The following is a 27187-nucleotide window of genomic DNA, read 5'->3' on the forward strand; positions in this document are numbered from 1 at the left end:
CTCCTGAGATTTGGGTCTAAACTCAAATCGTTCCCTCAGAGAAGCTTCCTTGAAGCACCCTATCTCATGCCACACAGGCCCCCCTCCAGCACCACCCCTTCTTATCAGCCAGAACAAGTCTTAGCCCTCATCACTCTCTCATTTGTTTACTTTTACTGTCTCCCTGAGAGAATATAACCACTACTCTTATTCACCACTGTATTCACACAAGATAGAAGTTCGGTAAATATTTGCTGAATGAATAAAATGCCTAGGATATTTCCTTATGCTTAGAATGTTCCCCTTAAATGTGAGGTCATTCTCTGCTTCCCCTTTCATATAAGTTTGAACAGAAAATCTGCCATTTGAAGTGAATACATAGCTTTCCTATAGCTTATGTCTTAGCTCTCTTAAATATGTCATTTATGAATATCAAGGACCATCTTCTTACATGACTTAGCTAAAAGTGACTCCATATTCTCTGCTGCTTGCCATAGTACCTTTAGTCATTTTAACTTCTGACATTTGTTTTAGGTATCCAGACTGGAGTCAAGACTATATAAAAAAAGAACAAGATATGGTCCTGCAAGGTATGTAATTTATTTGGGAACCCATAAAAATTTAACAATTAAGTAAACCTAGAGAACTAAGCAAAACTGCTATAATAATTTATGAAAAGTAGAGAAAGATAAGGGTTTTTTGTTTGCTTTGTGTGTTTTCTTCTTCCTCTCTCCCTTCCTCCTTCTTTCTATCATTTTATTCGTCTCCTTTTTGATTAGGTAGAAAAAAAAGGAAGAAACATATTTTATTATCTAAAGGAATCTCCTTTGTTCCAGAAAATGTGTTCAAATTAATCAGAAGAAAGTTAATGGCCTTCCTAGATTTCCTCGAAAATAAGCAGAATCGTGACTAGCTCAGTTATTGCAACAGTCTCTTATCAAGTAGATGACGATTATCCAATATTACATTTGTTATTCACTTAGTTGTATCTTTCAAGGTCTTATCAAAATTGTCTTAATAGAATACTCTATACCTTCATTTCCGTTCCATCTAAAAAGGATCTCTTAACTTGAATATTTATTCATGGTCTTAAAATTTATTTCTTACAGACAATAAAGAAAACAGCTATCCAGATAACTTTCCATATAAATAGGAATCATAGACTTCTGAGTTCTGCTTCTCTACTAGCCTCAGATATCATTTGCCCTTGTCCTTCACCCATGCAGCATATGACTAAATATTTACTAAGCTCACAAAGGTAAATAGTGTCCACATTACTATTACTATTACTATTACTATTACTATTACTATTACTATTACTATTACTATTACTATTACATTACTATTACCATCAGCACTTATTATCCCAAAGAAACATTTTATTTTTTCCAGAGAAACTATTCTAAAGGTAGTATCTTAAGTCCCTCTATGAGACCCAGTATACAAGAAGGCCAGACACTAAGAATGATAGATTTAATAAGTATACTTGCAAGGCAATTAAAGTACTACATAATCAGAATAATTGTTTCCTATAATATATTCATACTGGGAAAATGCTTACAAATAATCCTGTGAGGTAGTCGTTATTTCTATTTTACAAATAAATAAATTGTGTCTTGAAAACATAATTACATTTACCAAAAGTTTTAGATAGCCAGAATAGAAATGCTAGTGAAAATACTTTCACTAGAAGGCCTAGTATGTTAGCATAAAGGGGTAACTTTTATTTTAAATATATTGGCACAGGAACTGCCGCAAGTGATTTAGTCTGGATATATTTTATATTGCTATCCGTATTTAATAAAGCTGTAATAAATTTTAATGAAACCCATTTGCTGTAGGGTCAAAAAATGGCTTAAAACACAATCAGAACATGATATATAGAAATGAATAATATAGATTGTTCAGATATAAAAAACCATTTTAATGATAATAGCCCATCTACAGCTTTATCCCAAATTTCAAAGCACTTGATATATTACCTTTACATATAGTATATTTATAGGATTTTTTCTTAAAGGTAGGAATTCCATGAAAGTTCAATACCCTTTATTATACCCACTTCCAAAACTAACTGAAGAGCCATTATTACCAAAGTGTAAATGCAAGAGCTTCTAAATTTAGAATAAACTTTACTTTTAAAAAATATAACTTTAAAGTACATTCTGACTAGTTTTTTTAGATTCAGTTATTGTTGTTAAATTTGAAGGCGAGAGATTCCAGAATTTATATAAAGTAAAATATGTTCCTACCTAAGTTCTACAATTATTTTTTAATATATATATATATATTTTTGCCTCAATTGTAAGGGAGTTCAGGTTGACAAAAGATAAATATTGACTGCCAGTTAAAACATTTTATGTAAAAATGCTATAATAATTTGAGAATCTCACAGCAGCAAGAATTGAAAAAAGGAAGCAATACAATCATCTAACAGAAAAAATTTATAAATAAAATATAATATACAATAGAAATCCATACAGCAATGAGAATAAATGAACTACAATATTCAATAATATGGTGAATCTCACATATACTATGCTGAGTGTAAGAGGCCAAATATTAAAGACAACATACTACATGTTCTCATTTGCATGAAACACAAAAGAATACAAAATTTGACCATAGCTTAGAAGTCATGATAGTGAGGACCTTTAGAGCTTATGCAGTGACTGGAAGGGACCATGACGAGTGCTTCAGAGATACAAGTAGTATTATATTTCTTGATCTATGTGATAGAAGATAGAAATATAATTGTGTCTCTATTTGTATACTTAATATTATTATATTACCTTTACACATCTAAAAATTCTGTAATTTTGATGTAAAATGAAAATATACAAAAGAATGGAATTTAAGAAAATATAAATATGTAAGTATACATTCTCAAATATCTATATATTATATTCTCAACACTTTAAAAGACTTGTGACATTTGAAAGTATGTGCATTTACATTAATTTTTTATTCGGTCTGATTTTAGAACTTAGCTCTGATTTAGCTATTCATCTCATACAACTTTTGTTTGAATATTTGTTTGAAAAATTTGTTTTTTACAGACATATTTTTTGTTTTGTTTCGTTTTATTTTTCCTTTATGGAGACCAACATCGTCTCCTGATTTCAAACACCTGAATTATATTTTAAACATAAATAGTTACATCATAGCTTCTATTTGAAAAGAACTTTTCCAATTTTAATTATAGTGTTTGCTAAAAACTATTTTTCCTTCTTGGAGAGGCAGAATTACTTTCAATAACGAATAAAAGGAACTTCAGGATGTAGTAATAGAGGACATATAGAAAAATAAATTATAATAATCCATTTTCACATTTAGATAACAGGTTATAGAGTATTAGTTATTTGTAGATTCAAAACAAATTATCTCAAACTTAATGGCTTAAAACAAATATCTCACACAGTTTCTGAGGATGAGGAATCTGGGAGTAGCTAGTTGCATGATTCTAGCTTAAGTCTCTCATGAGATTGTAATCAAGCTCTATAACAGGGCTATAGCCTGTGAGTGCCTATTTGGCTCACTTGTAGGGCTGTTAGCAGGAGGTTTCAATTATTCACTTTGGGGGCCTTGTTATAGTTTTTTTTTTTTTTTTTCCATAAAATGGCAGTTGACTTTTCCCAGAGACAGAAACGGGGGGGGGGGGGGGGGGGGGGGGAGGAGAGAGAGAGAGAGAGAGAGAGAGAGAGAGAGAGAGAGAGAGAGAGAGAGAGAGATTGAGACAGAGAGATAAAAGTAGCAAAGTCTTTTAAAACATAATTTCAAAAGTGGCATCTCATCATTTCTTCCATATTTTATATTTTATTGGTGGCACAGACCAACTTCAGTACAGTGTGGAAGAAAATTGGTAAAAGATGTGAATTTCTGGGGTGCTGGAATAATTGGGGGCTATCTTGGAGGCTAGCTATCACATATAATATCAACATATTTTATTTCTCCATTTATTTATTTTTTTACTTTCACCAAGTCTTCCAAAATTCTGCTCTACTTGTACTTATTCCTCTTGTAATCCATATACCACATCATTCAAACTATTTTGCAAGGTACATTTCTGGAAAGTTTTTCTTCATCACAGGTGAAAATGAGAGCTTCTGACCCTTTAGTCATCAAATAATGATAGTGATTCATGTAAATTATGGTAATGTAACAGAATGTAACATATGAAGAGCCTTTTCTATGCCTTTTACAGGTTTTATCTCAAGTAATCCTACAACAACTTTGTTAGGTAGGAGCTATTATTATTATGCCTATTGAACTAAAAAAAAACCAACAACAACGAAAGAAACATAACATGTTCAAAGTTACTCAAGTAGTAAGGGCTAGAGCTGGAAAGAATTCATAATGATGTGGCATGAGAGCACATACAATTAATGAATGTTATATATTTTGATCTATTTCTTAAAGTTATAGATAAGACAGCTTCAATTCAGTAATGAACTCTTTTGGTTTTGCTTTTATTATCTAAATGTTTATTAACTATGTTATTATTTTCTTTTAAAAATAATGATACATTTTATTTAGGAAATGCATATATATAATATTTTTTCAGTGTAAAATAAAATAAATATAATGGCTTTAGTTTAAAAAGTTTAATTGCACTTATGTTATAGCCTTATGATAAAATAATATTTAAAGAAAGGCACAATAAGACATTTGGAAATTTGATTCATTTAAATTTAACATATTTAAAATGAGAGTATTACTTTATTCTTATTTAGAATATTAATTTTGACTTAATTTATTTGTTATAACTTCCTCACTTTAAACACAATAATACTATAAAACATGTTTCTAAAATACATTAATACTTATCTTTTTTCATTGTCACAACTAGAAAGTTTAGTTGGTAGTAAACCATGTCTTATCATACAAGTATAGATTTGTTTACGAATACTGAATGGGCACCAGCTTTCATTTCTGCTAGTTAACTAAAAAGAGTCTATGACTATATCTATATAGGTCAAATTCAATTATCCAAATATCACCATAGCTTCCACTTAGAAACCCATCATCAATGATTGGATCTTAGTTTATATATATGAGGTAACCAGATTGGCTAGAGAAAATATTGAATAAGGAGCTCTTTTTAAATATAAAAAGTATACCACAAGCTGGTTTACTAAAGCCCAATTCTCTGAATTCATGTTCCACCCAAAGATGATGCCATCAAAATCTCAATTGTAATGAGAGCAAAAGAATTCTGAGTAGGACTAAGTGAGGAGGAATTTGTTGAGAATTGACTTTATGACTGTTTTTAGAGACATTTTATTAAAATGTTGGGAATAAATGCCGTTAAATTAGCACCACTAGAAAGCCACTGTCCTGGCAGCAGTAGTGTCTGGAACTGCACTGACACCATTAAGACTTCTAAAATGTACATAGCAACATCCTCAATGCCTATGGTGTGATGGCAAATTTCTGTAATTGTCCTAAGGGCTCAAAATTGGCTACAATTTCCCACCTCATTTGAAAATCCCAGTTACCAAGAACAACCCCGGGATACTGTGGAGGTTTAGGGTAAACTATCTATCTCTTTAGGAGCCATCTTCATCTTTGATTCAGCAATTTAAGGCCAATCCTTAATTCCGGCTGAACATGTATATTAATGTTTATTTGTCTGTTTTTCCCCATAGATTACAACCAGTTGCTAAAATAAAGATTCAATTTTAGTTTGAACTTCATTATAATCATATAGCTTATAGAAATATCAATAGTTTATACGTGCTCAAATGAACAATTTACTATTTAAACTGTGTTCTAAATTACCTTCAATTTGTATAACTTAGGAGAGTTGTATAACATAGGGAGCTATGGTAGAATCAAAGGTTCCTCATAGACTTGCTATTTTCTTTTGTGAGCCCTTGACTTAATATGTGCCATTTCTTTTTCTTGACATTCCATTCCTTAAATCAAATTTGCTGTCCTCTAAATTGGATGGAGAACTCAGTTTCATTTTGTGTTATGCTCTTTGTCCTTTTTCACTTATAAACTCTCCATTGATTTTAGTAAGGCACTCACCACAGCTTATAAACTTGAGCAGATTCTTTGAAAAAAATAAAAGAAGTTTGCTTGTGAGCCCATTGTCCCCAAGCCCTTAGCAAACTAATTACTGCATCAGCAGTACAATAGCAAGGGGACAGAACTGAACAGAGGTTAGAGAAGGTAATCAGATAGCATGCTTCTCCCTGAACAACATCCTGTGAGCCAGGATGCTGCCTTATCTTGTGCTGATTACCCCTATATATGGCATCTAGGCACCAGTCATTAACTACTTGAAGAACTTCAGTTATAATTAGAGTTGCCAATGTAGGCTGCTCCTTCAAATAACGGCATCCTAGGCCATTAAACAGTAATTTATAATGTTCTTCTTGAAAAAAGGAAGACATCACAATGTTATTTTTAAAGAAGAAAGAGAAAAGAGTAATTTATAGACATAGAGACAATAGGGGATCTGGCTTCTCATAAACAATGGCAAGCTTGGTGCACAGGGAAATAACCACCTCGAATCGAGGGTACAGGATTCTTTGCGCCTTTTGACACTAAGCACACTCTAGCAGTGCTCTAATGAGGTGTTTTCCTCATAACCTATGTGAAGCCACTGACATTTGGCATGTTGGGTAGATAGATCAAAAGTGGCCTACAAGCATGTATAAATGTTTAACACCCAGGTGCTCGACTTGACATTTTCTTGCTATCTAGCAGCTCCCTGATTATTTAAGGATTACCAACAGTCACTGAACATGAAGAAAGGTCCACCTGTACTAATTATTGCTATAATAGCATCAGTGTTCAACTCTCAGGTTCTTTTGATTATCACTGTTAAACTTTCTCTTGGGTCCCTTAGCTTGCTAGTGGAAAAAGACTTACTGAACTGTACTATATCAAATATTTACTATTGAAATATTAGTGGATGTTTTTATGTCCCTGATAATACCTGTTTTTCTTCTTAAGAAGTTCAGAAAAAAAAAATATTTCACTATATAGATGTGTTATATCATTTCTATGGTTATTATAAAATTATACATAAAGTAGATGTGATATAAAGCAATAACTCAGGTCAACCTGCTATAAAATAATTTCATGGTCTAATTTCTTTTTATAAAATTAATACTAAATTGGCAGTATCTGCATTAGAAGACAGTGGAGTCTGTTTCAGTCCAAGTCCTGTCTCTGATTCTTTATCAGATATATAAACTAGATAAGTCAACTTTTCTGAGCTTCAGTTTCCTAGTAAATTGTTAAAATAGGTTTTTTAAGAGAGAGAAAAAGAACTTTAAACAATACATTTGGTGTAATAAAGGCAAAAAAGAGTAGGCTCACCTTACACTCTATACCATTTAGAATTAGAAGAGGGAGGGATAGAATATATAAGAGTATATGATGTGTCAAGTGAAGGTAGATGCTGAAAAGTATCCTTTTTCTCTCAAATATTTTGTTCCAAGTTTATTTTTATTATTAATATTGTGGTTTTTTGCATAATATGAGCTCCATTTTTACCAACACTTTCATTTTTTGTTCCTTCTCTTCTGTTTTATTAATAGTAGAATTAGAATCTTCTGGAAATAAAGAGGAAAATTTGATGAAATTAAAGAAAATGTTATTTTTAAAAAAATTCTATCCTCTATTTGGACTGATTTGAAACGGAAGCCTGATAACCAATTTTCAAATATGTTCTACGTTGTGGTCAACATGAGATTTATTCTAATTGCAATTTAAAGTTGCTACCTGAGCGATTAGTTATGATCTATCTATCTATCTATCTATCTATCTATCTATCTATCTATATGTATATGCAATACTGATATAATGATAGGTTTTTATAGAAAGCAAATGAGATGTGGTTTGTGAAAATATTTTGCTAACAACATAAACAACAGAATATGCTAATTGTTCTTGTTATCTGACTTTGACCAAAGTCCTAAATATCTTGGTTTGGGGGATATTTTTGAACTTTTAAAATATATTTATATCATATATTAGCCAAATCTCTAGCTTAATCACTGTTGGTTAGAAGGCGAGTCAGCAGTTTTCTTACTTCTGAGAGAGAGTGACTGTGTATCCTATTCATAATTGTTGGATATATAAATATATATCAAATAAAATGTATTTAGAGTATTTGTTAACATCAAAAGAGAAATTTGCAGTTGTATTTCAGAATATCACATGCCTTTTATCATTTGAAATTGTGTGGTATCTCTTTCTACATGAGATTTTGGTAGCTCATTAAACAAATTTAAACCTTACCTTCTGGTGAGAATATCTAAGAATGCTACAGTAGGGTTTGGCCAACTATGGCTCATGGGCCATACTCAGCCAGCAATCTATTTTTAGGCGAGGCAACACTTGGTTCACCTCACAGATTGCAAGGACCTTGTCAGTTTATAATCTCTTATTTATTTATTTTATTTATTTTATTTTTTATGCCTACAGCAGTGCCTAGTCTTTCTAGGTGGTTTCCCATCCAGGTACTAACCAGGCCTAACCCTGCTTAGCTTCCAAGATCAGACAGGATCAGGCTTGTTCAGGGTAGCATGGCCATAGACACGATCTGTTTTTATATGACTCACAAACTAACAATGTATTTTTACACATAAAATGGTTGATAAAACTTCAAACAGGAATGCTGTTATCTGACACGTGGAAATTATACAAAATTCAATTTTTAGTGCCCACAGTAAAATTTTATTAGGACACTGTTACATCCATTTATTTATATGTTATCTGTGGCTGCTTTCATGCTACAATGTAGAGTTCAGTAATTGTATGGAGATCATATGGCTCCCAAAGTCTAAATAATTACAATCTAGCCTTTTAGAAGAAAAGTTGATCTATTCCTCATCTAAAACAACATGTAAAACTTTAAGATGATTCAGTATTCTCTTAGATCAAGTAAGGACAGAATATATCTTAGTCATTATGTGTACATTGATTATAGAGATGAACTGGAAAAAAAATGTACATTAAATAAGAGAATACAGGAGACTAAAATCTTAAAAATTTAGTTTCCCAAAAAATTATAAGTAAATAAATGGACAGAATTAAGTTCCAGCTATAAGACTTATGGGTTTTCCAGCTCTGATATAGATCGATATATACAAGGTTAAAAAGGTAAATTATTAGAGCAAGAACTTGATTTGGATTTACTAATTGAAATATAATTGTGTGGCTTCCTCCTTCTCTCCTCTCTCTTTAAACTTGAATCCAATGAAAGTAACAACTTAGAAAAAAAATTAAGTATATATGAAACTACTTGTAATAAGTACATATTAATTTGGATATTAAGACCAACCACCTTTTAAGATAAGGAATGATGCCTCCACGTATAACTTTCATCAATATGTAGCATTGGTCTATAGGTGGTTATTTATTTATTTATTTATTTATTTATTTATTTATTTATTTATTTTAATTATATTGATCTTTTTCCTTTTTATTAAAAATTTTGAGATAACATTGTTAATAATATAAGTAGTAATTTAAAATGTATAATTGGGAATCACCAAAAGATTCTGCCCAGTTCACATTGTGTCCCTGACACTCAAATGTTTAGCTTTCGTCATCTTGAAATATCCACTTTGTAGCAGCCATCTTGACAGTCTGTTTCCATTAAAATCAATTAATTGTTCAGAATAACAGGAGACATCTAGAAACAATGAGATAGAGAGGTAGAGGTATAGTGTAAATGGGAAGAAAGACCAGGAGAAGGGAGACAGATCTCTCTCAACAAATAACTAATACTAATGTTTATTGTTTGCTTCTCTAGTTCTAGACTCTGCTCAGCTCTTTACATACATCATCTCCATTAAGCATTTCAATGATCCTATGAAGTAGGTACTAGTAATATTATCACTGCTACAGAAAAAGGAGCTAAGAAACAGTTACAGATTTTGTTAATCTCAGAATAGTATATGAATCCAGGAGGTGTGTGTGTGTGTGTGTGGAGGAATAGGACAGTCTATTCTACACTTAATCACTAGGTAAATAGGGCCGGGGTTGTTGGCACTCTAGGACATTTCTGATGGCTGCAGAGGAAGAAGTAAAGTACTTAAGAGTATGTGTAATATCCTGTGCTGATAGACTACCAAAACATAATTCTTCCTTCTGTCTCAAAAGTTGGCTCTAAATCTAGGTTATTTCAATTTTTAAAACTACATGTGGTATCAAATACATACTGATTTAACATTAACTTAATTTTAGTCTTAATCCTTTTAAAAAAGAAGTACTATTAAATTGTTCATTGCCATACAAAATATAATAGGAGCACCAGACATATATTATTAAACAGATAAATAAAATGTGTTTACTTTTGGTATATTAGATGAGCTAGTATTATAATACTATGCTTTCAGAGAACATGTTCACAGATGAACTTGAGGAAGCTTTCCTAACAGTTTATCAAGATAGTCCAAGTTCAGTGAAGCCTCTAGTTCATTGATTTTCAGATCCTAAGAATTCCCAGCATATGAACAATTAAAGTACAGCCTAATTCTTATACAATGCCATGTCAGACTTTTAACTCAGTTTAATTTTCTGTTAAGACTAAAATAGTAATGATAGAACAAAGAAAAAGATGGAAGCTTTAAAGGGGATTGAAACTAAAATCAGCCAAGAATAAAGAGGATACAGAAAAGAATAGGTGTTAATGAAGAAAATTTACCTGTGCTGCCTACCATAGACTCACACTGGGCTCTCTGGGGTGTTTTCTTTTAGACTCAGCCTAGAATGATATGAAGGACACAGATTATAGAGCCACACAGACCTGAGTATAAATTCTTTATGAAGCACCTACTAGCTCTATACCCTTGAGCAAATTAGTAGTTCAACTAATCCTATTTTCTACAAAGGTAAACTAAAAAATGGCTATCTAGCAGAATAAATGTTGAGATAATGATAAAGTTTTAAGTGCAGTTCTAGAAATTAGGAGAAACAACAATAATAATATATTTTGTGTGTGTTCTCTATATTGTTTAGGCTCCTCTCTCTTATTTACTAATATTTCTATTTTTTCATACCACAAATTGCCCTTATACTTAATTACAGGAGCTAATAGTAAAAATTGTGATTACTAGTATGTACTCCTCAATCCTGAACAAAGAAATTATGATCATTAATAGGGTAGAAATAATTCCTATATAACATGGATACTTGGACAGTGTGACTCATAAGGCTCCTTTCCATGATAAAAGTATATAACTCTTAGAACTATTAGTTAAAATAAAAAATATTTTGAAGGAAAGACAACATTGACTTCATATTCATTGATTTTTTAAAAATCAACAGATATTTAGTGAGCATCTGCTTTTTTTATCAGATATGAAATTTGCCCAAAAGAAATAGAGTAACTAAGACAGACTTTAGTAAAATAACTATTTTACTGAATATAAAATTTTAAATACAGTAACAGCTTAAATGAGTAGAAAGTAAAAATTCTATGTGAAGCTACAAAAGAGAGAGGATTTACGTGGAAAAATCCAGAAGGCTTTATTGTGGGAGAAACCTCAGCTGACATCTGAACGTGAGGAGAAGTAAGCAAGTGGAGAAGGGTAGAGAAACAAAAGCATAGAGAAGAGTATGGGGTAAAAACAGACATGATGACTCTGAGAAGATGAAAGGAGGGCATGATGACCAGAACAGAGAAATATTACAAGGTGAAACAGGTAAATAAGAGCCATGTTTACTTTTTATAGAACATGAGCTTAAACTTGGAGTAGGTGGTTGACTAAAGCATGATCTAAACTTGTAGATGGTTGACTAAAGTATGATTTGAGAAGTGCTTATCTTTAAGCACTACTACTATCGAAATTCTCTCCCAGATATTTTGCCATTCATTCATTCAGTTAATGAACTATTCCTAATCAGCTATAGGCAATTTCACTTTGCATGTTAGTGCAAGCCTATAAAATGAGCCCTCAAGCAGAATTCATGCAAAGCAATTATACTATCAATAGAAAAAAATTGTATTTCTGTGACTTCAAAAATTTGGTCAAAACATTAAAAACTCTCTTACTGTCAGTTGTAAATGTGTAATGAACTAAAATAGTAACTATTTTTCATTTAAAACATTGAAATTTAAAATATAGAAACATTGAGAATTGAAATATATTGTCTTTTAGTTGGGATAGTGGTTGCCTTCTCATCATAACTTATGATGCAGCGTGAGCAACTTTACTATGCCTTGGTGAATTGTCATACTCCTTTCTAAGTCTCGTCAGTTTCCAACATTTTATCCTTTACACTTTCAATGTCATGAAATATCTCTGAGAATTCTTTTTTATGTCAAGTGTGTTTTTCAGAGTACTTCCTCTGAGATATCTTCATCCTTTTCGTCACAACCATTTCCTAATTTATGTTGATAAGTCCACCTTTTGAAGTTGCTCTAGCTGCATATTTGGAATCTCTTGAATGGATCCAGTGTCACCATTTCCAAGGTGAACTATTTTTTCTGCAACTCCACTTACATTTAATTTTACTTTTAATTTTTCATATCCACTGTTATTACTTCTCATTTCTCTGTTTCATTTTCATCTGTGTTGGTCAATTCCCTCTTTCAATTATCCATTTTGGGTAATACCACAGGTTATCACTGGGAGATAAGGAGTCAACATAAATATATGCAGTACTACTGCTGTCTGCATGCTTACTGAATAACAGTATGTGGTAACCAATCACTGACCAACTTTAAAAGAAATTAATTAATTACTGATCGTGATGTACATCTGCTATTGACGTAGTCATAGTGATGTGTGGACTGAAGAGCTAGAAGCAAAGTTTGTACTTTTTGCAAATACTCAAAGTCAATGGTAATGGGAATTTGAACAGTGATATTAGAACTGGTGTTATTTATGGTAACTGAAATCTGCACATATCAGAACCTTGCAAAGAGAGGATTGCCTATACTCTAATATTTTGAATAATTAAGGATAGATAATAGGCAAAACAGAAAAATGCCCAAATTTCAGCAGCTTACTAATAACTATAATAATAATTATCATTCCTCTATCAGTCAGTACAGCACAAATTATACTTGCACAATAAATAATTCCAATCTCAAACTCTTAAAATGATGGGGTTTTTTTTCCTGCTCTTATTACATTTGTCATGATCTGCTCTTTAAACTACCCAGAGATCCAAGCTAACACATACCTACAATCTGGAAAAGGAGGAAAGAAAGCCGAAGAGTGTATGAGTTAGAATTAAATACCCTCTTTCAGAACTAAAACACTTAGGCCTATGCTCATGGAACTCATACACTGCTCATATACTAGAACTAGTCACATGGCTTAATGAAGGAAAATTGATCTTAGATGTAAGCCAAGTGCTCAGAATGAAGAATAGTAGGAAGCACCTGGCAAACAGCACTAATGAAAACCACATTTATGTGAAGTGATCGCCTCTCTGCGACCCCCTCATATCTTATAGATACACATCAGAGACATATGGTCTCAATGGTGTCCACAGGGAAAGTGAAGGATGGTGGAGGCTCACTATTTCTTATCTGCATCATTCTGACAGGACACACATGATCTGTTTAGCCATTCCTTTGGCCAGAACCAGTTACCTAAGTAACTACATGAAATTAGGCATATACATGGAGGAAAATACATACATGGTAGAATGGTGGTTCCCAAATTTGCTTGGATCCCAAGGTCTATCAGAGGAACCTGAAAGTCTATATTTTGCAAGTTTTTCAGGTATTTACAATGATCACACAAGGCTGAGGCACACTGTTACAGAAAATCACAATTATGAGGAAAACACTATAAGGAAAACACATAAGAACGCTTTAGACTCTTACATATATTTACATTGATATAATTAATACTTTCCTCCACACAAACTAAACTGCCATCTATTATCAATAAGTATGGTCAACCTTTATATAAGAACCAGAGGTATTTTCTATACCCTGTTAATATAAATCTGGGATAAGACATGCATGTAGTTTTTTTCAGATCACCCTTCAGGGAGAAATGCAAGAGACACCACTAACAATCCAGGATATATAACTATTAAACAGGCAAAGGTATACATAAAAGGTTTCGTTTTATGCCTCATTTTCAGTGTCCCTTACATTTCAAAACCAGCTTTGATAATTCTGCTCAATTCAGCAGAAATCTCATATGCACTAACTAGTATTTTAAAAGTGAAGCCATTTATTCAGCAGATGAGAAATTAGAGTTATTACTTATCTCATACATAATTCTACCAGTCATCCTGGTAGCAATCATTTCTCTCCATAATATCTCTTTAAAAAAAAAAGTCAATATCTTTCACAGTGGATAATAACTTACACTGAGAATGTGCAAAGAGTGTTCAACTTCTTTGTGCAATCAACCCAATGTCTTTTGTTAAGTATATATAACTTCGAGTCAGTGTAAAATGGCAGGCTAGCATTTAAACAGTGTGCATTGCTGGATCTAATTAATTCTGCTATTTTATGCCAAAAATTCCATTAGTTCCCATTAAAGGTCTTGATGTAGTGCAGGCTCCTTTATGTTTTGTAGTTAAAACAATCAAACTTCGTTTCAAATTAAGGATTATATTTCAGAACTAAGGGAATGCTAGTATGGCTCTCTAGCATTAAGTTACTCACTTTTAACAGGACATTGAGGACATGAGTTAACTGCAAAACAGTTACCTTGCAAAACATCAACAGAATACTTAAATCCATCCGGGAAAGGCAGTTGGGAAAAGACATTTAGGAACCTACCCTATGCATTATAATTTTATGGTAATTTTATAATCGGCCATTGAAAATGAAAGTTTCACTAGGGTTATTAAAAATGTTGGAAGGAGCACTGTAGCCAAATTTAATATTATTATCTTCCTTGAGATTTATACCTCTGCTATATGCTCCTTTAAAAATGTCATGTACTAATAATTTATCATATAGTTTTGTAGTTCTTTTGTTAAATACTATTTATTGTGTACCCATTGTGAATAAAGCATCACTATCAATATGTGAAACAAATAGATAATTTGTTCACATGCAAAATGAAAAGTGAAATGGCATATTTTCACCCTCTCTCAAAGGGTGTGAAGTAATCAGGGCTCTTTCTAATGGTACCGAGAATGTTTCCTATGTCTAGTTTACTTTTTTTTTTTTTTTGATTGATACCAATCTTCCGTTTACTTGGCCATATGGTCAAAGACAATACTTATTTATGTAAGAAAATCATAATTATAATCTATAATAGATAAAGTTTAATTCTTAAGACCTTTTTAAGTGAAAACATTGATACAGATGCTCCATATGTATATTTTACTGCCATCAGGCTAATTTTTACTAATTAATCATTTACCATCATCAACCATTATATGGAAACCCATTATTAAGTAAGACTGTAATAGTTGGGGCTAACACTAGTATTCAATTATTATGGCTTTACTTATGAAGAGTTTATTCAAGATAGTTTACAAGCATAGAGTCCAAAATTTTGAACATTAGTGCAAACATGCCTACTTTTCTTTTGGGGAGATGATCCACAGCTTTGCTTGAAATCTTAAAATGTATGTTCTGTTAAGGCTGTGAAAATTCTTCTGGAGAGAGAGAGAAGATATGTATACAAAGAGTTCGTACAAAGTATTAAATTGAATTACATGAAGTATTCAAGGACTGAGGGCAAAAGTTCAGAAAAAGCAGTAATACTGTGGGTTGAGATTGTAGAGAAGAGTTACATTATAAGACTTGCTTAAACTCATAAATAGATAATACATACTACTGTCCTCTTGTTTTTGAAGAGATAAATGTATGTTTCCATTTAATACACTATAATGATAACTAAAAATCCTATTGCAATTTTATATTTCACTTAGGTTTAGATTCTTAAACTATATAAAATTATTTGAAGGCCTAGTTAATATGACTGAACAATTAAATAGCATCAACATATTCTATGAAATGAATTTTATCACAAGATCAATATTTTCATCAATACTTCCTTCTGAAAGGTGTTAATGTTATGGATTAAATTAAGTTCAATTGATTCCAAGAAAAAAACCTATAATATCAATACGTTCTATGTTTAGTATTTCTGTGCAACTGTGGTAAAAATCAGCATCTATTGCTAAGTATGGTAAGTTATAAATAATAAAAAACAAAAGACTGAAAGATAAAAATAAATTTTTAGAATTTACTTCATTTTCTTCCATCTATAAATTTTTATCAATTACTTAACTCTCCTATAAAATATATTTAACATGTAATAATCTCTTCAGAAATCAAAGATACAGGTTTAGTTATAATTTATGTGCCGTACTCTACAAATTGGGGGAAATACTTTTGAAAAGTTTAAAAATAAATAATGTTCCTTTTTTGCAGTCTTTTTGAACAGATAATTATGGATGAATCACATGCTCTCCTGCATTTTGAGTCTTTGTGCCAGCTTTATATTAAAATCTCTGCGAATTACTTCATAAAGTTTGTGACTCAAAAGAAATATTTAATTTTACAATTACTATCTACCTCAGAGAAAAAGGGTATTATAATTTCCAAGCTTTTCTTATTTTTCATTAAATGAAAAAAGTATGAAATTCAAGCAGCCGTTAAAAATGCTGTCTTTTAAGAATACAGGAGATTTTTCAAATCAAAATAATTATACCCCAGTCTATGGGAAGGCCACCCTGAACAAGCCTGATCCATCTGATCTTGGAAGCTAAGCAGGGTCAAGCCTGGTTAGTACTTGGATGGGAAACCACCTAGGAAGACCAGGTGTTGTGGGTGTAAAAAATAAAAAAACTAAAAAAACTAAAAAAATAAGGTAAGGGATTGTAAACTGATAAGGTCCTTGCAATCTGTGAGGTTAACCAAGGGCTGCTTCACCTAAAAAAAAAAAAAAAAATTTACACCCCAACTTTGTTATTGGAAATAAAGCCCACTTTCTATGCACCTCTGGTTTTAACCTTCCCTCTGGAAGTTTTACAACCTATCTGATAGAGGGCTATATCTACCAATTTAAAGGAATTCATTAAAATCATGGTTTATATTAAGTCTTATCCTTTTAAAAATGTGATTTATCAACAAATAAAAAGATTTAAGCTAAGATATACTATGAGTTAAACCAAGATATCAAATTAATTCTATAAAGATTGACCTTTCTTTTAAATAAATAATAAAAGTCATCCAATAGAATCATTTCCTACCTCTGATTCTAAAACCATTTTTGCAGTTAAAAAACAGAAAACAATAATTTAGTTGTTATGTCAGAACCACGGAATCAGATCTTGCAAATTAGAACATTAGAATTAACTTATTATTTTTAATTAATTATTCACAAATGCATTTGAAATATAAAGCTGAACTATGAATTCCAGAATTACAATATAAGCTACATAACAGATCCAGTGGATGATGGCTTATTCTTTTCAAAGAAGATATAGTACTCTGAATTCTGTTTGTTTTAGCATCTGGACATATTTGCAGCTTCTCAATTATTCAAGTCCCACTTATTCAGAATTCTCACTGAAAGAATAACTACACTAGCCTAAAAGAAAACAATCAATATTTGTCTATACTTTCTAAAAAATATATATTTATATATATGAACAAATTTCACAGTTTTGATGCTTAATTTGTAATTCATAATTCATGTTATTATGCACTTCATCTTTGACTTGCTTTAAAACAAAATACATCCAATATCTTTGACTTCTCCTCAGAATTATTTTGCAAGAATAAACTTATTTCCTTTATTTTTCATTTCTCTTACAATATCTCTGTTTAGAGGGTATCGATGTAATCTTACTTAAAAATATCCAATTAGAACTAAATATGATATATATATATATATATATGAATATGATTGACTACAGAGACAGACTATACAGGTAGAATGTATGCATGTATGCAATATTTATTTCACAGAAGAAAATTCACTGTATTATGAGATTTAAATAACCGTTAATGTTTTTAAAAATCCTCAAATTTGAAACCTTTACAGATAATAAAATCCAAAAAGAATGACTCAAGAATGGCATATGTTAATAAAAGATCAGGAAAGATCAAGGCAGAAAGTTAAAACATATGGAAATCTTGGAATTAAGTGCACATAAAAGCTAATGTATATGAAGAAAGAATAAACATATCTGTCAAATATGGTAGGTTGACCTAGTCTGGGAAGTTTTTAAAACAAGGTTCTTCATAATACCACAATTTCTCTTCTCAAAAACAAAACAAAACAAAACAAAAACAAAAACAAATATAATTAATAGTTTATAATCTAATCAGACTTGCAATTTTTAGAGAAAAGAATAAAAGCTTTCTTCAAAATAACAGAATTTTGCAAGACTGTTATAATCATGGTATAAATAATGCTGTATTTTATTATTGATTAAAAGAGTTAGACCATGACATTTCATTCATCAGATTCCATTTCTCATTACATGAAAACAATGTACATATATCAAGTATGTGTGTGGCTTCTCACATTTATATTTCCTGCAAAATTGCTTTTTGCCTTAACTTCTGCTGTTTATAGCATTTATTATGATTTTATCAGAATTGCAAAGTCTTTCAGAATTTGAGACTATCCCAAAGATTTTAAGAAAACTATTATGAAAAAGTATGTGCATGGAGAAAATTCAGTCTCATCCCCTTACTGCATTACTTCAAATATCTTTGTGTCAGTTGTTGACATAAGTATAAATCATTGACTGTTAAGAACATAGATTCCCACAAATGAAAATGGAAACCAATTGAATTCTCTGGAAGTGGTAAATCATTCACATGATTCAGTAATAGTCTACTCCGGTGAATCACCATGACATGATGATTATAGCACACTTTAAAACACAGTAAATTGTAATACATCAACAATTTTGTGCTCACTTTACTTCTCTGAAGACTCAATAGGTGTATGAATAACAAAGTAAACCTAAGATAAATCTTAACAAAAACTAAAGCATATAGAAAAATCAAATTATACTTCCTTAACATGGATCTCCAAATACAACTTTAAAAATTCCAAGTCATAATGTGAGGTAAAGGAGAGAGGATACTAATTTATCTAACAGGTGTTCTTAAATATATGTGTGTGTGCACACATGTGTGTATACATATATATACATCCATGTTTTTCTTACTGCTCATAATTGTTTAGTGACTAATAAAAAATAATTCTGAGAAAGCATCTTGCCCTTGTGAAAGTACATATCTCATTAGGTAAGACTATTATAGATTCTAGAGAACAATATTTTAAGTTAAATACAAAAAACTCTTAAAATATAATCTGAAATCATGGAATAAGGCTACCTTATAAACAAAGGCTACATTATATGAGGCACTTTTGCTATCTCCAAAACTCTACATCCCTGGAGAGGGCCCAAAACAGACTACAGTATGCTGATTTCTGCTGCTACTAAACAATGTTGGAAAAGTTCTTTACTATGATAATTAGGGCATGTGTTACACTTTCAAACTGTAATTTTAAAATTAAGATTAAAATATTTTTTTCAAGGTAAGAACATAAGAATTAGTGTTATACTAAGCTTTTTTTTTTTTTTTAGAAGAAATAAGAAAATGTTTAGATATAAAATATCTAGGAAAATGCTAGTTTGAAAACAGCAAATTATCCCTCATTGGTATTTTTTAATTTTCTATAGTACTTTTCCCCTCAATTTTAAATTTATTTTAAAATGAACTTTTAAAAATTTATAAAAAGCATATAATTACTTTGCACAATATTGTTGATTACTGTTTAAGGCCAGGAATGAAAAACCACTTCTCTACATTTGAACGCTTTGTCACACTTAAATAGATTTTTTTTAAAAGTAGATATTTATTTTGAGTCTAACTTAAATATATGTTTTGGGGCAGATGACCATTATTTTGAGGTTAAAGTTTTCATGTTTGAAGAGTTATTTTAGGATTCAGGATGGAAATAAAGATATTGAAAGGATAAAACAATATTAAGCATTATAGAATAAAAGACATAAGGGGGAAAACATTCTAACAATGCTGTCCAAAAGAAACATCGTGTGAGTCGCATGTCGTTTTACGTTTTCTGTTAGCCATATAAAAAAGCAAAAAGAAACAGATGAAATTTATTTTAACAGTATATCTTGCTTAACTCAATATATCTAAAATATTATCTTTTTCAACATATAATCAATCTACAAAATTAGCAATGGCATATTTTCCAATCTCTTTTGTATCCTAAGTCTTTAAAACCTGGTTATATTTTAGACTAACAACACAACTCAATTTAGGTACGTGAGTAGTAGCTGCTGTACTGAACACATAGCCTTAAAGGACAGGGTAGCAACCCTCACGAACCCTACCTTTTTAAAGAAATCTGCATTTAAGGAAAACAACGTACACATGTATACAGAAGATATTGAAAAGTAGAACATTTTACTGTATTATAAATTCAATATTTTCCCCCTTGAATGTGAAAACATACCAGTAGAATTTTCCACAGAAGTGTAGTCAAGGGCAAGAAAGTACGTCTGGAAGAGTAGCTGAAGGAAGTATCCGAGCATGCTTCTTTTATTGGTGCCTTGTATCCAATACGGATTACCGTCATTAAATTGTAAGACAAAAATCACCTCAGTTGGAGGCATTGAGCTGTATATTTCTTACTTATATAGCTTCTGCTTTTATTTTCCTTGATTTAGACTTATGTTATTTGGAATAAAATATTTTTTGAAACAACTTTTTCAATATTTATGTGTTTTAAAGTTAATCCTTCTCTGTCTCCTTTACATTCTTTGTTCCTCTGTAGCTTTTGCAATATGTTCTTGCTAAAGAAGTAAATAAATACATGTATGTTGGGTGTAAGGGTGCATATTTATGAGAAACAGGCATGTGGTGGAGTCACACTGTGAAAAGAGCTTTACTCACAGAGCCCCCTGACCCTTTGAAATACCCTCAGCTGTTCTTAGAACCACAGGAAACCTATTTGTTTATGGAAGTGTGCCAGGTGTTTCTTTTTCATAAATTCATAATTGATTAATCATTATCATCTAGAAAAAAGGGCAACATCATGATGAGAGTCTGTATATTCCATCTGTACATTAAGTAAATAGAGTATTTTGAGTGAAAAATGCTGGAGAGAACAGGAGAGATAAAGGAAGAGAGAAAATATGAATACAAAGTTAGAGAAGTAGATTTATAATTTCATCATTTTATAACCACCTGAACCATTTAAATTTTCAATCTATTTAGTAAAACCTTATGAATTGACAAAATCTGTGAACATGTTATTCTAAAATTATACCTGATTTAGTTATTTTTAGAATAATATTGAGGCTAAAGGAATGAAGTAAAACATAATTGTCATTAAAAAACTGCTATACTTAGTAATATCAGGTAATAATATTTAACTTAAATTATTTGTAAATAAAATAGAAAATTGACACTGAATGAAATACATATTTTAAATGCATTATTCTTCCTTCGAAGATTCTGGTATTTATTTAAAACATAGAAAATTGTCATTTAAAAGAGATGGCAAGAATGAAGAGAAAAGTGATAGCTATTGAGGCACTAAATTAAACCATGGACGAGACAGGGAAACATAAGTTACCAAGTAGATATTTCCTAAAACCAGATTAGTTCAAATAAAAACAAAACAAAAATGAAACTTCCTTAAAAAAAAAAAAAAGTGCCTGAAATGGAGGGTGGGGGAGAATAATTTACCCACCTGGCTATACACTGAAATACCAGGGGTGAATTTTAGCAGGTCTGGGCTCTATGGTAAGAGACAACAAAGGAATTACAGATAAAGAGCTCATTGTGAAAACCACATTTTGAAGAATACAAAATAAACATTAAAAGTAGATATCAAGCATAGCTATAAATAATTGCTAGCTAACAAGCGATGACCATCATCATTTTGTCTCACACTGTAGTTTTATTTTGGCCTTTATCCTCAATTATGATTTACAGGTAAACAATCTATATCATATTTCGGAATAGGCCAATGTAAATCATTGATAGAGCCCTGAGCTGTATAGCTGACCAACTAGCTAAATCAACAAACCTATATGTTCTTACTACTACAAAAAGGGCTGTCCATAGAATACATAATAGCATCATCATTACCTGGGAATAGATTAGAAATGCAGATTTCCAGGCCCCACTCCAAACCTTCTTACTCAGAATCTGCATTTAACAAAATTCCCAAGTGATTTGAATGTGAAAGAATCTAAAAGAGCAGACTCCACTTTCATCAAAAGGTAATGTGTACAAAATAGTGATTGAAAATTAAAATTTAATACAATTTGATAATGTGAACACTTCAATGGTATTCTGTATATACATATCAAAGTGGAGGCTAAAATATAATGTGATGTGCTTCTCTTAAGCACATCATACATACATGCCAATATGGTACATTGGTTCAATTTAGAAGAATAAAAAATGTAATTTAGGAAAAAAAACTATGCTATCACACCTTGGAATGTATTTTTTTTTAAAGTCAACTTTATGCATTTTCTTTATGGCGGTTGTTCTGGAATAAAATAGCACAAAGTAGTAGATGGAAGAGAAAGAGACATAGAATGTATTTATTTTTTTGTCATTTAAATAAAAATTTTATTTTCATTTCTATATTCTTACTTATAATGTTTAGTATTTTATTAATCTATGTCACTCATATGTTATAAATTACAATGTTCATGATGTGTACTTGAAATCAGTCTGAAAGAAGAAGATGTATAATTAAACAAATGAGTTACTTACTAATTATTTTAAGGATCCTGACTGGCTAACCTCACTAATCTACAAACTTTAATAAGTATTTCTGTAGAAGTTATATATTTTAGGTTGTTTTTTTAAATAACAAAGACAATAAAGTATAAAAGTCATTCATTCTTAGGAGATAATTGAAAATATCATCCTTAATGCATGAATATTCTGAACTTCAATCACTTACTAAAAGGTTTTTGTCATACTTGTTGATTGATAAGAGTTAATACAAAGATGATAAGCTGAAAGCAGGTCTAACAATGCCAACCATTTTTGGTGCTTTAAAGCACTTTTGTTTTAAGCTTCAGTGAATACAATTTATTTTTCTATAGTTATCAGATAGATAACTCATCTTTTTTCTATATGTTGATTCATTGATCTAATAAATTTTATAAACAATATGAAATGTGAATAGTCTCACCTTGTAGAAATCCTTTCATATCTTGCATTATGTAGGTTCAATTGCTCTCCTACTGTCATTTAGCAAATTGTTATTAGAGTCAAGATACATTGTCCACAGATCCCTAGTCCTATATATATCTCAGAGTATTCAATTATCCACCAGAGAGCAATGGCAAATATTAACAATGATTTATAGTAAATCGTTAGCTATTGTTCCATTATCCATTTATCCCACTGAGAGCTTTGCTTATTTAGAAATTACTGCGCCTCCACCCACACTTTATTTTTTAAAAAAGATCCATTGAGGATATCAATAAAATCATGATGATTCAGGAGTTTTGGTAAGCACATTGCCCAAAACAGAGAAAGTATGTTGCTATTTTCCATTATAATAGTAACAACTGCGAAGGATGCTACAACTTTGCCTTGGTCATTTTTTCAATGGTGTTCCTATCCGAATCATTGCTTATCTTTTTATTTCTCAAGCATATCATCACTTAAGTTTTCTTTCTGATCTTTTCTTCCACATATTTTACAGCAACACTCCATTTTAAAAGCTGCTAGCCTCCATGCTCACATTGTTGCTTCTTCCTCTGAGCACATAGATTAAAATGCAAAAAGATTATTATTAGAAGATTATAGAATCTTGGACACATAGAGCTAGATCAGACTTTAGAGAGTATCTATCAAATTGGTAATTCTCAATTATAAGTAAAGTGGATCAGAGGTAGAGGTGTATGCAAATGTCTAGGTCACAGTTTCCATTGGCTTACGCAAAATCTGTAGTATGGCTTGGGTTCAAGTTCTTGAACTTGATGCTGAAATGCCTACAGCTGTGACTTCAGGCCACAATTGTAGAGATAATGACAATAATTATTCTGTGATTTCAAATATGACAATTTAGATAAAAGTATTTTGAAAATAAAAGTTATTACCATTAATAGTCTCCACGAGAAAGAATGACTCTCCTAGAGGCATTCGAATAGAGTTGGGACCAGAGCATGGTTGTGATTTTGATTGGTTCCAATTACTATGGCTGTGTAACAAATTTTCCCAAATGGAGTGGCTTAAAATAGTTTTATTTTGCTCCTGTTTTGGGCCTCAGATATTGGAGAAGAGCTTGGCTGGGTAGTTTGCTTGTGGAGTGTCTCATGCAGTTGTAATTGGATATCAGCTGGGGTATCTGCAGTCAATGGAAATTTTACCTTAACGGGACATCTGAAACACCCTAGCAAGTGGAGCTTATTTTTGTCTAGGAGCTCACGCGCGGCTCTTGTCTAGAGCATCTATATATGGTGTCTCCAATGTGAAGGTCTCAGGGTAGTTAGATTTCTGATATGGTGTATGGATTCTCCCAAGTGAGCATGTCAAAAGAATCAAGCGGAAGCTGTATGGTCTTGTATGAACTAGCCTTGGATGCATCCAGTATCATTGCCACCATATTTTATTGGGCAAAGCATTCAAAATTCTTTTCTGATTCAAAGGAAGGTGGCATAAACCCCACAGCTCAATGATAGGAATGTCAAAAACCTTGCGAACATTTTACAAAACCACCACACTCTAGGTTGAGTCTGATGTACCTTGTTATATTATGTCACTTCTACTGAGAAATTTTATGCAAAATTATACCTTCCCATGTCCCTCTGGATGGCCAGAAATATAGTTCTCATGCTGAAACTACAATAGACTTAAACATAAGAAAAGTGTTATATATTCAATATTTAAAATTTAGCTGCATATCTTTCAATAAAAGATCAACAAGATATAACTGAGTACCTCGCTATGAGAGCCCCAAACTTGGGTACTAAAAATACAATTATCAAAATAAATAAATAAATAAATTGCCTTCCAGTATAGCAGGAAAAGCAGAAAAGTCAACTTGGAATTAAAAATAATGTTACTAAGTTGCTATGACAGAAGGATAGACAGGGTCTGCCATAAAGGGCCTTATTGAATAGGAGGTTAAAGGAATGGTTACAGAGGATTGAGGTTAGAGGGACATCTGGAGGGATCTTTCACAACAAAGTGGTCAGATCTCTCCTTGACCAAAGATATAACATTTCAAACACACATATATTGGGGAAGGCAAAATGTATGAACAAAAATTTTGAGTTAAATTTGATAAGGTTATGATGGAAGATATAAATGTGGTAAAGATAAGTGTCAAAAAATGAGCCAGAAATTTCAATTTTTTTTTTTATAGCATGGACAAAGTTTGTGTATATATATATATATATATATATATATATATATATATATATATAAAATATGGTCATTTAATATTAATGATGTAACTCAAACAATTGAAAAGCAAAAGTTGACATTATAAGATTACTGTGGTGATACTTTCTAATAATGGAAACAGTTTAATTAAAATATTTCAAAATAATCAATCTAAATTTTAGAGCTAGAGGAAGCATATTTACAGAAACCATGGATGTTTAATGTAAAGACTATATGAAACATAAATGAAACTGGATTAAAATCAGGTGTTAATTTAACTTTACCATGGCATGGGTTGGATTATGTTCAAATCACCCAGTATTTGCATTTACATATAGTAATCAAGACAAAGCGAGCAAGAAACAGTGAGAACAGATTCTTCGTTTTAATTCTCAAGGGACAAAACACATGGCACTCTCATCAAGTGGTTCCTGTGCTTTTACTCATATGAGCTGGCTAATTAAAGTGAGAGTTTCCTAGATCAGGTATAAAACAAAGGTCCTTTGTAGTTAAAATTTTCTGCACATGGAATGTGTTAAAGTTAGGATAAATATGCAGGATGTTGTTTACAGCTCAAAGATTTAATTATTTATAAGAAGAATGTCTGTTGAAAATAAATGGGATGCAGGAAAATAATTTAAGAGAAACAAATGGGGCTCTGATCCACAGGCTCAAGACAACAGAGCCTTGCTCCCCAAAATGTGCTCTGCAGAGTAGCAATATGGGTATCATTTGGGAGCCTGTTAGAAATGCAGACTCTCAGGTCCCAACAAATCAGAATCCACCTTTTAACCAGATTCCCAGGTGATTCCTATGAACATTTAAACCTTGAAAGCACAGAAAATAAGTACAGGACATGCAGGTTGGAGATGACCTTGAAAACTATAGTGTAGACCTTTGCATTTGTTTCCATGAGTTGATTGAAAGAACACGAGTCATGTCTTGAAGAGGAAGAAAACACATAAAGGAATAGATAAAGATGAGAAAAATTTAAAAGCCAGTGTACGGGTTGTGGTTTGAATAAGTAATTAAGAAGGGGCAAGAATACACACACACACACACACACATATAATTACTTTATTTATATAAAGAGCTGAAATAAATAATGGACAGAAGTAGTCATAGTCTGTTATTAAGTGCCTAAGACAGAGATTGGCACATAGTAGACATTCTGTATCAGCATTAATTGAGTGAATAAGCTCTACATATATCAGTTTATTATATAAAGCAATTTTGCATACATTATATCACTTTGAGTCAGACAATATCCTGGTAAAGTAGGTAGAATGTGTAGTTGGCATCATTAGACAAATGCTTTCAACTTGTCTACTTTGTAATAACTTAAAATCAACAGGTATGACAAACCTTTTAGTGCATGATTGATGTTAAAAATATTCATGCATTAAAGATAGCATTTTTGATTGTCTTAGGATAATTTTTACATGTCACTGCATTTGTTTAAAAAAGATTAAGTTAACTTCTATGTAAATGCTAACTAACTTTGAATAGTAAATTTACTCAGTTTAATTTATCAAATCTTCTTACCTTGTTACTTCAAAGATTTAAAGCAGGGATTGTGAACGATAAAATTTAAAATCTTGAAGGAGAGTAGGTTGGGGACATATCTTACTTTGTCACTATTGAAATATAAATGAAAATAACATGATTCTACAGGTATATCTGAAAACCAGTGGTCACATTTTACATCTCTTTCTCATCGGTGGAGAACATTTGGATGTTTAAGCCCAGTACAATTTTCTTAAAATACTGTGTGTTTTAACAAAAGAGGCATTAAAAAAAAAAATAGGATATTGAGAATAATGAGCCACAGAGAAGTAGCAACTTTTCAAAATCATAGGTGAGACCAGAATTTGAAGTCAC

General features: G+C 31.4%; 1 protein-coding gene and 1 pseudogene across 25 annotated transcripts in view; both read right to left on the reverse strand.

Annotated features, from left to right (window-relative positions):
* The window catches only part of ROBO2 (roundabout guidance receptor 2), a 1504157-nt gene that overhangs the window by 758809 nt on the left and 718161 nt on the right, over window positions 1–27187 (reverse strand). The gene's annotated exons all lie outside the window — the stretch shown is intronic.
* LOC118601999 lies at window positions 8416–8537 on the reverse strand (annotated as a pseudogene).

Source organism: Rousettus aegyptiacus, unplaced genomic scaffold (genome assembly GCF_014176215.1).
Source record: "Rousettus aegyptiacus isolate mRouAeg1 unplaced genomic scaffold, mRouAeg1.p scaffold_m13_p_4, whole genome shotgun sequence".
Taxonomy (NCBI): Eukaryota; Metazoa; Chordata; class Mammalia; order Chiroptera; family Pteropodidae; genus Rousettus; species Rousettus aegyptiacus.